Raw genomic sequence first — 13,182 nt, 5'->3', positions numbered from 1 at the left:
ACATATAAGAAAGAACATGTTTGTAAATAAAGAAGATTTCTTCCAGTGACACTGCAGCAGTAGTATGTATTCTATGATTATTGTGAAACTCTGCATAGAATTAGTTTTAAAAAAATTCAGCATCGTCATCAAGCCTGTTTCACCCCACTGCAGGAGGAAAACTTCTTCACCAATTCTCCATCTCACTCTATTCTGCGCTGTCTTTTGCCAAGAATGCCCCTGTACGTACTTGTTGTGTTTAATCAAAGGCCTCGACAGTCTCTCAGGGTCCAACAACTGATTTATTGCCCCATGAGTCCAATAACTCATTCATGACCTCATTTTATGTGGTGCTGCATTTGTACATAAAAGCTCAAGAATTAGTGGTATAACATAGACTGCTAAGAGCACATTGTCTGATTATCTAGGCCTAGGCAGTGTTTGGGTTAATGACAAGATGTCGGACCGTACTGTTGACATTGATTATCACAAATTTATTCTACTTAATAACACTGTTCAGTATGAGCATGGAGCCAATGTTCTTAAAAGATGGACTCAAGTTCAAATACATTTTGTACATGTGGTACGTGTAGGTAAAGGGGGAGGGGTTCTGAGCAGGGCTCAATTTCATAGAGCCTGTAAGCACACAAAAATGATAGTTACAGAAAAATATTGCTTAACAGAAATAGGTTACCAGGCAAAATTACATAGAGTTTACAGTCATTGTTGTGACTGGTGCCCCTCTCAATTTTTGCTTCGTCGGGAGAAACTTGCTGAGCATTATTTTTCTGCTTTAATGGCCTTATGAAATTGGCCCCTGCCACTGCCTAGATATAGATGATAGCCTTGTACACGCCCATATTTAATCAAAGATGGTGGTCAATGACATCATGTGCAATCCATCTACATTGTATAAACCATAACCAACAAGTCTGTCTTTGGATTGGCGACCTCGGTCTAAAGGAAGACACACTTCCTTTGCAGTATATCAGGGTCAATTTAGAAATGTGTTCTCTTTCTTATTTTCTCCCCATCTTGTTTTCACAACAGCTGTTAACCAAGTGGGTTCTGAGTCAGAGCTGAAAATGCCAAGGTGCGCTTTGGCTTTGTCGTATAACCAACCTGTTGTACTGTTAAGTGCTGTTTCTAGCACTTGGATTTGATTTCAATGTACAGTATAGGACACTGAGGCACGCACACTCAGAATTCAAGAGGCATAATTTGTCCAGGTGTGAGACAGCAGGACTTGCAATCCCAATGTTTCAATCCTAACGTGGGTTCGAATCCTCCCAAGGTAACTGCTGATTTCACAATGACATGGTTTAGGCGTATGTCACATTGCTATAGGTACTTCTGAGGGTCTATGAGGGTTTTCCTCTCACATCTAAAACTGACATTTCTTTTTCATCCTCTCTAAACATTCATGGCATCTTCAGGCCTATGTGTCATAGTGACGGTACCTCTGAGGGTCTATGAGGAGGGTCCGCATCCCACACCTAAAACTGACATTTCTTTATCATCCTCTCTACACATGGTATCTTCAGGCCTATACATGTGGGTCACAGTGCTAGGTGCCTCTGACACTGAGCATGTTTTTTTCCCTCCATGCTCCGAGGGTCTTTGAAAAAACTCTGGCACCTTACTCCCCCCCCCCTCTCTCTAGAATGGTCCATTCAAGAATATAAAGGAATTCCCCCTCCCCCTCCTCCTGTCATTACACTTTGGAGGAATTGCTAACTAATAGTCATTTATGTGGTTTTATTTGATGTAATTTGATTTATTAGCCCCGTTCGTTCAAAAAGATACATCCCATTTCATGCCTTGTATGATAAACAGTCAAAGAAATGTACAATAATTAACACTTGGTACCTCCTCGAGTTCTTATGTTGCAATTTAATTATACGAGATATCTAAAGAATTACAAAGGAATATTTTAAAGTAAGAGACATTCCAGAAATGAAATAATTTCTTGATCTCCTCCAGGCAGCACAGATTTAATTGATCTTTTCCATGGCATTTCATTCCAGTCCATTCCATTCCCCTAGTGGGATTTTTCCAAGGACACCCGAAGAGCTAAAAATCAATATTCTGTTCCCCCCCAAAATGGCATGCAGTCGTTTCAGGAGGAAGTACAGAATGCTGGATAGGTGTCAATGCTGCTTCTGGGAGTCAGCCAGGGTTGAAACCTGGGAATTGCTGGATACCTGATGACTCAGTCACAGTTCAAGCATTAGGGATTCAACACGGTGCTAGAAAAGGAATTATTTCATTTCAGAATCCTTGCAGTGTTCATCCTAAATAGTGCCGACCGTTATTTTAAAGCACAATGAATTGTGTGACTGTACATGTATGTGCAGAAGCATTAAAGGGACATTCGGAGAGCGAGAAAAGAAGTCATAACCATGACTTATACATCTCATAACTATGGCTTAAAGGGACGTTTGGTATATAACTCGTCAAATTAATGGCATTTTGTAGTTCATAGATCTGTCATCTTCTCATTGTTGAAAGTAGTTTGACACATTGGGGCAGCTAGTTCTCTAACCCACTTGAGAAATCCAAATACCGTACTAGGGTAGGTATACATGTACATTTTGGTCATCACTAGCAGTACAGCAGCTTTCAATAGTATACAGGATTTTGAGAAACATTTCACTTTGATGGAATGTGGTTATGTGAAAACAAATATACCCCCAAATTTAAGGTAGGCATAACCGTTCCGGATTTTCGGCGATATCTCAAAAACAAGATCACCCATTGAAAAGAAATGTTAAAATAGTTTTACTTGTATACATCTCCATATAGGATTAAAACCAGCGAACGGTTCCATAAACACCAGAAGTATGCACAATGTACTTTCTGAATTCAAAGAAATTTCATCCTTGTAATGTGCTTGTTTTGTTATCACTTTTATTGAGTTTTTATTATACATTCTCCTTATGACAACTAAACATAAGTGAAGTTTTATTAGCTGATCAGTATTAACACAAAGGTCAGTGCTGGATCCTATAGTCAGCTTAATACTGACTAGCGGGATGCCGCGCTTCGCGCGGCACCCCGCTAGGATATAAAAATCCTTTACACAAATATTTCGAAATGTGGGTGAGGGTGTTATACGCCTCTCTCAATATTTATGCATGGCGTCATAATTCTAACCCAAAATGAAGCTATTTCGCACGTCCACCACTACTTGCAGTGGCTGCGCCCACCTCGTTTTGGGTTAGACGACGTACCTTATGCATCTAGAAACTATAAGGCTCCCCCGTGAGCCTTATAGGGGTTTAATAAGTTGGGCCTCCCTAACGTTACACGTTTTTTAAATCAGCGTTGATAGGTGAAACTGACCGTTAGCCAGCAATAACTAAAGTTTCTTTTGTACTACACCACCAAAACTTTCTCCACACACTCAATATACATTCATAATGCTTGATTTCCTTTTTAAAAAACTTCGTCAAAAATGACATTTTTACGTCCCACGATACATAGCGTTGCTACAGCACTATAAGTAAAGCGAGTTTTTGGAACATGCTGTGTGCCACAAATCTAATTTATCTACTGTTTTTTTTTTTTTTTTTTTTTTTTTTCGGGGGGGGGGGGGGGGCGGTAAGAGCGTAGGCCTCTTTTTAGTTTATTCTCATCTGAATTGGTCTTGTAAACTTTCTGGTCAATAGGCTGCATGTATAACGGGAGCACTTAACGTGAACGTCAAAAAAGTGTTTTGCAGGCAGAGATGCCAAGTCCAGAGGCCAGCTATGTGTGAGATTTTTCAAAGCTTAACCCCCATCCCCCGGAAAAAAAAAAATTGCCAGTTTAAGAAGGCCTTTTTAAATCGCCACCCAACTTTTTTTTTTTATCAATAAATAAAACAATGTGAAATTTAATTGTGGACAAAAAGTGTTTCAAAATGCATCAAAAACCTCCTCAGAATAATTAAAACTCACTTGAGGTACACAGGAGATGTTGATGGTTAATGTGGAGGTTCGATTGTGTCAGATTATATTCTTGCAAACTTGAAAAAAAAATAGACTAAAAATGATGTCCAAAATCAATCGCTCACTTCTTCTGCCTGTTGTGTCTTCGCTAGTGGAGCGCATTTCAACGAATTTGCTAAAAGAATCGGAACAAACTTGTGCGCAATAAGCGTTTTGCGCTCTGCCGAATTTAACCTGAACCTACTGGATGAGCAAAAGCGTGCGCAATCTGCAAATTTGCGCTCTGTTTGTACAATTTTGTACAAAAAATGTCGTTAATTTTTTTTCCCCGATCTCGCCCCAATAATGGTTGATGTGCGTGTGAGCGTGAGACAGAGCCCAAATGCGTGAGTCTCACTCCTATGCGTGAGACTTGGCAGGTCTGGTTTTTTTTTTTTTGTCACTTTGGGCTTAATGCATCTCGCGAAATTTGAACGACAAACGACACAATTTCTGACCGCGTTCATGTTCACGCTGCTCTAGGAACAAACCTCCATACATCCCATATCTCTGGAACCCTATATCGTACAAACTAAATAATAACGATAAACTCGTCCCCACTCCATTTTCTCTAACTTATTTCACTTTCAGAAAGCATGTCAAGTCATGTTTAGGGTTTGTTACGTCCAGTTTGGGTCAAAAGACAAACTCCTAAAAATGTACCCCATTCAGCCGCACGAGGTCTCTTTTGTTAATATTATCTCCATGAGTAACCAACCCGACGGGCCGATGGCCAAATTAGGCTTCAAAATGGATTTGGCAAAATGTACATTCTGAGACCTGACCGACACACTGCTCTAACCAATTTTGTGAATGGACTTATTCAAAAGGAAACTTAATGTCGTTTTGCTTAAAGGAACACGTTGCCTTGGATCGGTCGAGTTGGTCTTTGAAAAGCGTTTGTAACCGTTTTTTATAAAATGCATATGGGTAGAAAGATGTTGGAAAAGTAGAATACAATGATCCACACAAACATGCCTCGAAATTGCGGGGTTTTCCTTTTACCTCGTCGACTGACACGTCGGCCATTTATGGGGGTCAAAATTTTGACTCCCATAAATGGCCGACCATGTTAGTTCGCACAGTAGAAGGAAAACCACGCGGTTTCGAGGCAAACATGTGTGGATCATTGTATTCTACTTTTAAAACATCTTTTCAACCATATGCATTTTATGAAAAACGGTTACAAACGCTTTTGTTTTGACCAACTCGTCCAATCCAAGGCAACGTGTTCCTTTAACAACTTTGACCAAATGCAAAGCAAAGTTCTTTTTTTACAGCTTCAAAACATGCCTTTGACGTACGTGTATAAGTTTCACCATAGAGTAAGGAATGGTTTCACAATTCTACCTCCATGGTTAAACTCTGAAACTGCAACATTATACCTCCATGAACAGACCGTATTCTAAAACGGTATTCATGTACCCATTTGAGTTTACTGGCAAAAGGTCCAAGGTCGCCACCCACTGTCAACCTAAAGTGGTCCCACGGCGACCTTCTTCACCAAGCAACAGGTGGCCTGTCTCAAACCAGACAACACACCACTCACAATACACTGACCAGAATGGCTCTTTGTGTAAGGCCCCCCCCCCCTCCAACCCCAAAATGTTATTAATTGTAAAGTTCCCTTATAGACACCTTCCAACCTATAGCCGGCCCTACCCAATGTTTCCAAATTATTAAGCTTCCGTTTGATCCCAACCTTGTTCATCATGATAATTCTCACGCCGTTTGGAAGTGAATGCTTTTTTATAAATATTATCCATTTAATCTTTTCAACAAATGAGTCACCCGCAGAAGGATTTCTAGGAAGTCTGATAACAACGTCGACCAGTGGTTGACACATGGTCGCCTGCGAAACATCAATCTACGGTACTTCATCCATTCCATGCAAATTCGGTCAAATTCGTGAGATTGGTTTCGGGTTTGTCCTGGCACCCAGCCTCTTCGACCCTTTCGACCCTGCGCGACAATGAATGAACCAATCCGGAGAACCATGCTTAGTACAACACGAAAGTAACCTGACCAAAAAGGGCGGATCGAATGGCGGGTGGGCGGGCAAGGGGCAATGAATGAACCAATCCGGAGCACCATCTGCGAAACACTGTCCAATGAGTCACCTGTCAGAAAGATTTCTAGGAAGTCTGGTAACAACATCGACCAGTGGTTGACGCACGGTCGCCGCCCAAACTTCCTCCAATCACATGACTTGTAAGTGCAAGTTTGGATCCGGGTTTTGCAGACTTGCAACCCGACGTCTGAAACCACACAAACGTATTGAATTCCACACAAACAACCGTGTTGGATTCCACAAGGATGCCATACCACTGGACCTTCTAATTTTCAATCCAAGATGGCGCAGGTTACGCTTTTAATAGTATAGATAAAAAGAAAGAAACACTACTTCCATCTCCCACTTGACAGTAGTTGCCCGTTTTCATCTCGAGTGTTCTTTCCTTTCCCTTCAATCTCTTGCCAGACAGGTTGTCTCCTAGCTATAAGAGACATCCTGTAATTGTCTCAAACCAAACTCTCCAATTGATGTGACATTCTCCCCCTCTCATATTAAAGCCAAATCATAGACTTAGTGAATCGGAACCCTCCATCAACATTATCTTTGATTTACGTGGGTCCTGATGTGGAATAGAGTGCTTGTCTGCATTGTTTTTGTAGGCCTGCAGTTTTATTAGGAAATTGATCACAGTCAAGTAGCCCTGCCTATGTCAAATCTCATAGAAACAAATTAGGAACCAACCATCTGTATAACATAGTCCAACCCTTTGTAGAATACAGGATGAATTGTTCACTAGTTTTGTAGCCAAAGGCTCATAATCCTAATGTGTATACCATGTAACAGCATTTATTTATTATTTTTATTTATTTTAAATCTTTAGACATACACAATAGTTATGTACAGGGGCTGTCAAGGTTAAAACAAAAGTATACAACTGTCATCAGAAGATGTGTAAAACCAGACCCCTGCCAACGAAAAAAATATATTTATACAATATAAAAAGGTGATTGCACTGAAACATTTTAAAATCACACAAAAGAAATCATTAAAACACAAGCAAAACCATACTATTTTTTTTTAAGCATTTGCTTTGTATGAGTGCGATAATCTACACAAATCCATGCATAGTGTGGCAACAGAGTCAATTAGAATACATGTGCCCTACACACCAGTGTGTAAAAAGCAAATCTCCACAAAACCCAAATAAAATTCTTTATCCCTGATTCAAAATAGACCTATACCACTGTAAATATATTCAACGTGAACACTGTCCCCCCCCCCCCCCATACTAAAATCTCTGCTCTCGGTTTGAAAGTAGAGGATTTGGGAGTGCATCCTTATCCAGGTTAAATCATGGTTGAATCCTCTCTTATTTCTATACATACCTGCTTTACCCAGCCACTACTTATACACGTTAGTGTGAATTCCCTGGGGGCGAACACATACCCCCCCACCCCCCACCCCCCAACATAATACTGAGTAGATTTCACTGTCTCTATCTAACCCATGCTATATATAACCATCTTCTTGGCTCTGTGCAGATCGAACCCATTTACCTGTAGGGTTTTTATCACCTTGATAGCAAGACTAAAAAATGTGAACTATATTGATGACCTTTTTGGTTCTGTCCTATATGTTAAAACTCTCTCTGAAGATCATTGCTACTGAACACTCATCCATCTGCAGGGGGTTGCATTTTGGATCAAGAGACATTCATTTATAGTCACTTTGAATTACCATACAGTTATATAGCCCTGTTGGGATTTTTTCTGTCTTACTCTGTTTCTCAGTCCGGTGTGTATTTCTTGAGTTTTCTGTATTTTCTTTTCCTCCCTGTGCCCTGCGGGATTGCTTATATTGATCTGTCTGAAAGATGACCTTTCCAGTTTATGTAAATCACTGTGAACATCTCACTCTTATTGGACAGCCGAATCAGTGCATCCATTTATATGCCATGGGGTGAATGTCAAGATATGTTCTCCACTCTTCTCTTTCTACTCCCGCTCAAAATTTCTCCAATTATCTTGGTTTGCCTAACGGCAAAGGTGAAGTCAATACTCTAAGAAGAAGAGTGTGTTGAACAACTATTCTTATAGATTGAAAGGAAGACAATAAAGAACAATATACAATACACTGCATGCTTCGTTTTTGAAAGGGCAAGGGCACCAAGGCATTTTTGTCTTGGTAAAGGGCACCCTATGATGAAATTGCAAATTTGTATTAGCATTTCAAGGGCACCAAGGCAATGACCAGGGGACACGGAGGCAATCGCCTTCGTTGCCTCCGTGAAGTATCAGGCCTGCATGCACGGACTGGGCCCCTACAGTTTTTAAGTATTAATTTTCTTACTACATGCACATAAAATAATACACTTGTTTCTGTGTGCATGTTATTAAGAAAATTATACTTTGGAATTGCGAGATCAAAACAAAGCCAGTGTACATTTTCGTAATATTTTATTTAATTTGAGGGGCTGACCTTTTTAAAGCAATAAAATACAGTACTGGTGGTAGTTTTGGCGAAAACTTTACATCCGATATTGTGCGAATTTGACCTAAAAAATTAGATTTGAATTTTAAATCGACTTTTTTTATAGGTTCCAGAAAGTAAGGCACATTGAAAAGCTTGAGGACAATAATATAGAGTAATAAAAAATAGCTGCGCTTCCACGTATAAGTACTAATTTTCTTATGCATAGAAACAATAGTTTTAGAACTACGAGATCGAGTTGATTTACTGATTCTGCACAAACATTTTAACGTGCGTAATGTAATGTGTTGTAAACCAAGGAGTTTTTTCACATGCGTATGGACCTAAAGGCCTAGTTTGAAATAGCCTACCGGGGCAGATGTGGGAAATATATTTCGAGGACTGTACATTTGACGGTACAAGCATGGGATTTTGCGCACAGTCACTGTATTTCGTGAGAAAGATATTGAGCTATTATATGCCCATTGCAGATTTAGAATTTCGATGACAAAAATACAGGTAAAAAAAAACGAGCAAAATGGCTGCGGTTGCTTCCATATGAAAATCTGGAATGGCCAACCAGTAACTTTTCTGTTCAGCATCTTAAAAAGACTGCTGCATCTGAAGAAGTGTGTAAAGGACATCGCACACCTGCATTCTGCATCTGATTACCCATCTTCTTATCTCAAACACTTGGGATTCTCAGCATTGCACATTGTACCTGTCAATGCAATTATTATTATACTACACAGCCAAATGTGCAGACCCCTTCAAAGTAGACATGGCCTCTAAGATTTTTTTTTCTGTCTCAAAATTGAATTTTGTTTCCGTAGCTAATGACTCCTTCAGTTGAGGCACTCTTGATTTTAATGAAAGGGTATAGGAAGTGGAGAGATATCTACGGGCAGACCATAACGAATTTTCAATCTGTATTGTTACCTCAGATAACCTTGCAATCAAATTGGTGTGATATGCAAATTTAGTACAAATTTACATATCCTCTCATAATGTTGTTGCTTCAATCAACTTCATTTGCAGTTGTGTTTTAAGGGGGTACAGCTATCTTCAAAACAAGTAAAAATAATTAAGGATTTGAAACTTTGCATATGGAAGTATAACAATAGGGGAGATTTGCTGTAAAGCACCATATTTCAATATTTGTTAATGATTGGTTTGAAAAGAACCAGAGTCAAGCATCCTCCTGAAGAATAATCGTTAATCTGAGAAGCGTTCCTGACAGTGTGACGCTTCTCAAGTTGAACTTTTTGGGCATAGGCCCTTACCAACTTTTGTTAACAACATCACATTCCTTCGAAGTGAAATGTTTCTCAAAATATTTCCCATAGGTCTTGGCCGACTATCGAAAGATCTCAATAGTAGACTTTTAACCCAAAAGTTGTTTTGCCACTAATTTTAAGAGTAAATACCAAAACGCACACCGAATTCCCTTTAAGTCCAAGAGGACATGTAGTTCGTAATCGCTGTGACACAATTTTTAAGATTCGCAGGTAGGCTCCTTCTCTCTATTTTGATATTGTTTTTACGCATCTTTAATAATTATTTTCCCTCCTATTTGAATGTTTGTACATCTCCATTGAGACGGATATAATGTTTAACAATATTATTGGGGCAAACAATGAGTACAACAAAAATTGAATATTCTTTAAGACTACAGGTACAAAGAGAAAGGATGTAACATCAAAGGTTGCTAAGCAGTAGCTATGCAGTGGCTCGCAATTTGACCGTGTCCTCTGGGCATGGTCTTTATGCATGAAATAATGAAATTAGACACAGAACGTATCTTTGTAGTTATTTGTAAAAAAAAATCATCAGAGGACAATGGAGTTGGGAAGTACGCATTAATTAATTTTCAAATAATAACAATTTTGTGAAGTCACAAACTCGCTAACCCCTCATCCGCACCATCCGTTTAAAATAAAATGTCATTATAGCAGAATTTATCAATAAAGCATCGTGTTTCGATATTTAATTTATTTAGTGTTATTTCAGGGGGAGGCAAATGATTAAAATCTCACTTCGACCACTACCATGTCACCATGTGTACTGGGGTCCTTCTTTAAAATTGCGGCAACCCGTCCGGGGGGGGGGGGACAAGTGGTTTGTGCAGACTTCTTTATGGAGTACAGGGTGGTGATATCACTCCGCCCATACTAGAATTATGATTATAAGGGGGAAATGGTGCTATTTGTCTTCAACGTTAATTTTATTAAACATCTTAAAGTAAACGAAAGTAAATTACTCTATTTAGCAAGAAAGATTTTTCACATTATGTTTATAACGTTTATTATCAAAATTGGGGAACTTCATGTGGGTGTATGGTGGCCCTTTTCGAAAACACGGCTTCTGCTTTCGATTTGGCAGGCTACGATTCGGCTCCAGGCTCCGCCCTCTCGTCTGAAGTCCTGAGCGCATACGCAAAGCACGCCCCATAATTTGTCGAAACAACCGCGGGGCCAAGCTAGCTTGGGCCGAGTCTGGAGCCCGAGCCGTTGTTTCGAGAAGGGCCCGTGTAAGCGAGGACATGCGCACACTGTGTGTTCAACTAAAAAAAATATGGCGCTTTTCGTGCAGCACATGTGTGAACGTTTTAGTGTATCAATTAGACGAAAGAAAACGTCTCAAAATGACATGTTTTTGCACTTGGAAAAGTTGACAAATGCCACAAGAATCGAGGAATATTCTGGTAAGTAACTGTTGCTATTTGAATTTGTAAATGCAAAAGTAATTATGTTTTTCGTCGTCGAACGTGTGCCTCATAAAAAAATTGAGCTGAAATGGCTCTTTAGAGCGCCCCTATCGACAGGAGTAAGACAGGGCACATTCATCATCATAACATTGTTAGTTGAACCAAAGAGTACAAGTACAGAAACTGTGGGGAGAGGGGGAGAGGGGGAGTGGTCTGCACAATTTGTATCCTCCTCTTACCAGTTTTCACGGTATCATGCCTTTTTCTTTGAATTGGGAAAAAAAATAATAATGCCATTATCAACCGATGCCCTAATTATCTTCATTTGTTAATATGAAGTATGCAATAATGATGGACATTGAAATGTTCACAGCACACACCGATCTTGGATGACTTCAACTGGCCCCATTTGTTTTGAGTTTTTCCTGTTTTCACAACAAACAAGAAAGTATGGTTTCCCAGAGACCTGGTAGGACGTCAGTCACTGCCACAGCAAGCAGTTGTCTTCATTTTATTCAAAATATTTTACAATGCAAACACAAATTTGACTACAATTTTCTTTATTTTTTACCTGATTTGAGAAGCTGAAATTATTCCGTTCATATATTTATAGTGGCCCTCACTATATTCCCAACGAGTTATGGCTAAGAAATATATCCATGGAAGAAATTATGTTTGAAAATATGTCGAAGTTCTGCACTGGCGGTGTGATCATCATGTACCAATTTATTGATAGTGTGACTCTATAGCCAGCAGTTGTCTTCATTTTATTCAAAATATTTGTTTATTAAATTTTAAAAATTACCATGGTAACTTGAAAAAAAAATAATAATAGTAATAATAATAATAATAATAATAATAAAAAAGTGTGAATAATTACTGGCTTTCAAATCTGATTTTTATTTTTTTAAATTTGTTTTTCTTCTTCTTACTATTTATAATAAAGCGTATAAATAAACAGTGATAATTGAATCAACAAGCTGATGTTTAAATTTTAATACTAATAATAATATTGGTATGAGGGTTAAAAAAACAAAATCTCCAAAAGTATTGGAAAATGATATAAGGCACATGGCTTCTTTAAGCCTCTGTATTTTTTTCCAGAACGCTTAGCAAAATATTCAGTCACATGATTTGATCATCATGAATTGTGAATTGAAGTAGTGTTTGATGAAACTTTTTCGGTGGGCAAATATTTTTATATGGCCTCAACCATGGAGGAATAAATTCCTCCATGCCTCAACATTGTGACATATTTTTGAACCTTGTAGAAATGCCCAAAATACCAAATTTTTTGCATATATATAGGGAGAGGAGACTCTTTGCTTGGCAAATAAAACCACACAATTTTTTATCTAGGGACTGTTTACATTGCGCACAGAGAGTGAAAAGATTTGCCAAGATTTTAGGGACACCTCGAAAACAGGACCTCCTACGATATATCAACCAATGCCCTATTATCTTCATTTGTTTATATATGACGTATGCAAGCATAAATTAAAACTTGATGGACATTGAAATTTTCACACCACACACCGATCTTCAATGACTTCAACTGGTCCCATTTGTTTTGAGTTTTTCCTGTTTTCAAGGCAAACGAGAAAGAATGGTTTCCCGGTGAAGCCATACGTGAAAGAAATATCTGCAGTGACTGCAAGTGTTTTGTGAGACTCTGTGTATGACTCTTTAGCCAGCAGTTGTCTTCATTTTATTCACAATATCTTTTATGACATTTCAAAAATGACCATGGTAATTTGCAAAAAATTATAAAAAAATCAAAAATAAATAAAAAGTGTGAATAATTATTGCCTTTTAAATCTGATTTTTATTTATTTAAAAAAAAAAAGATTCCCCTTAAATATTTATAATAAAGCGTAAAAATAAAAAGTGATAATTGAATCACCAAGCTGATGTTTAAATTTTAATGTTTATAATAATATTGATACAAGGGTTTAAACAAAAATCACAAAAACATTAGAAAACAATAAGGCACATGGCTTTTTTAGGCCTCTGTATTTTTTTCCCAGAATGCTCAGCAGATT

General features: G+C 38.5%; 1 long non-coding RNA gene across 1 annotated transcript in view; it reads left to right on the top strand.

The window, feature by feature from the left end:
* LOC139944579 (uncharacterized) overlaps positions 1–13,182 on the top strand; it is a 91,755-nt gene that overhangs the window by 66,941 nt on the left and 11,632 nt on the right. The gene's annotated exons all lie outside the window — the stretch shown is intronic.

The sequence above is a fragment of the Asterias amurensis genome, chromosome 11 (genome assembly GCF_032118995.1).
Source record: "Asterias amurensis chromosome 11, ASM3211899v1".
Lineage (NCBI taxonomy): Eukaryota > Metazoa > Echinodermata > Asteroidea > Forcipulatida > Asteriidae > Asterias > Asterias amurensis.
This window is presented reverse-complemented; position numbering and strand designations above follow the sequence as displayed.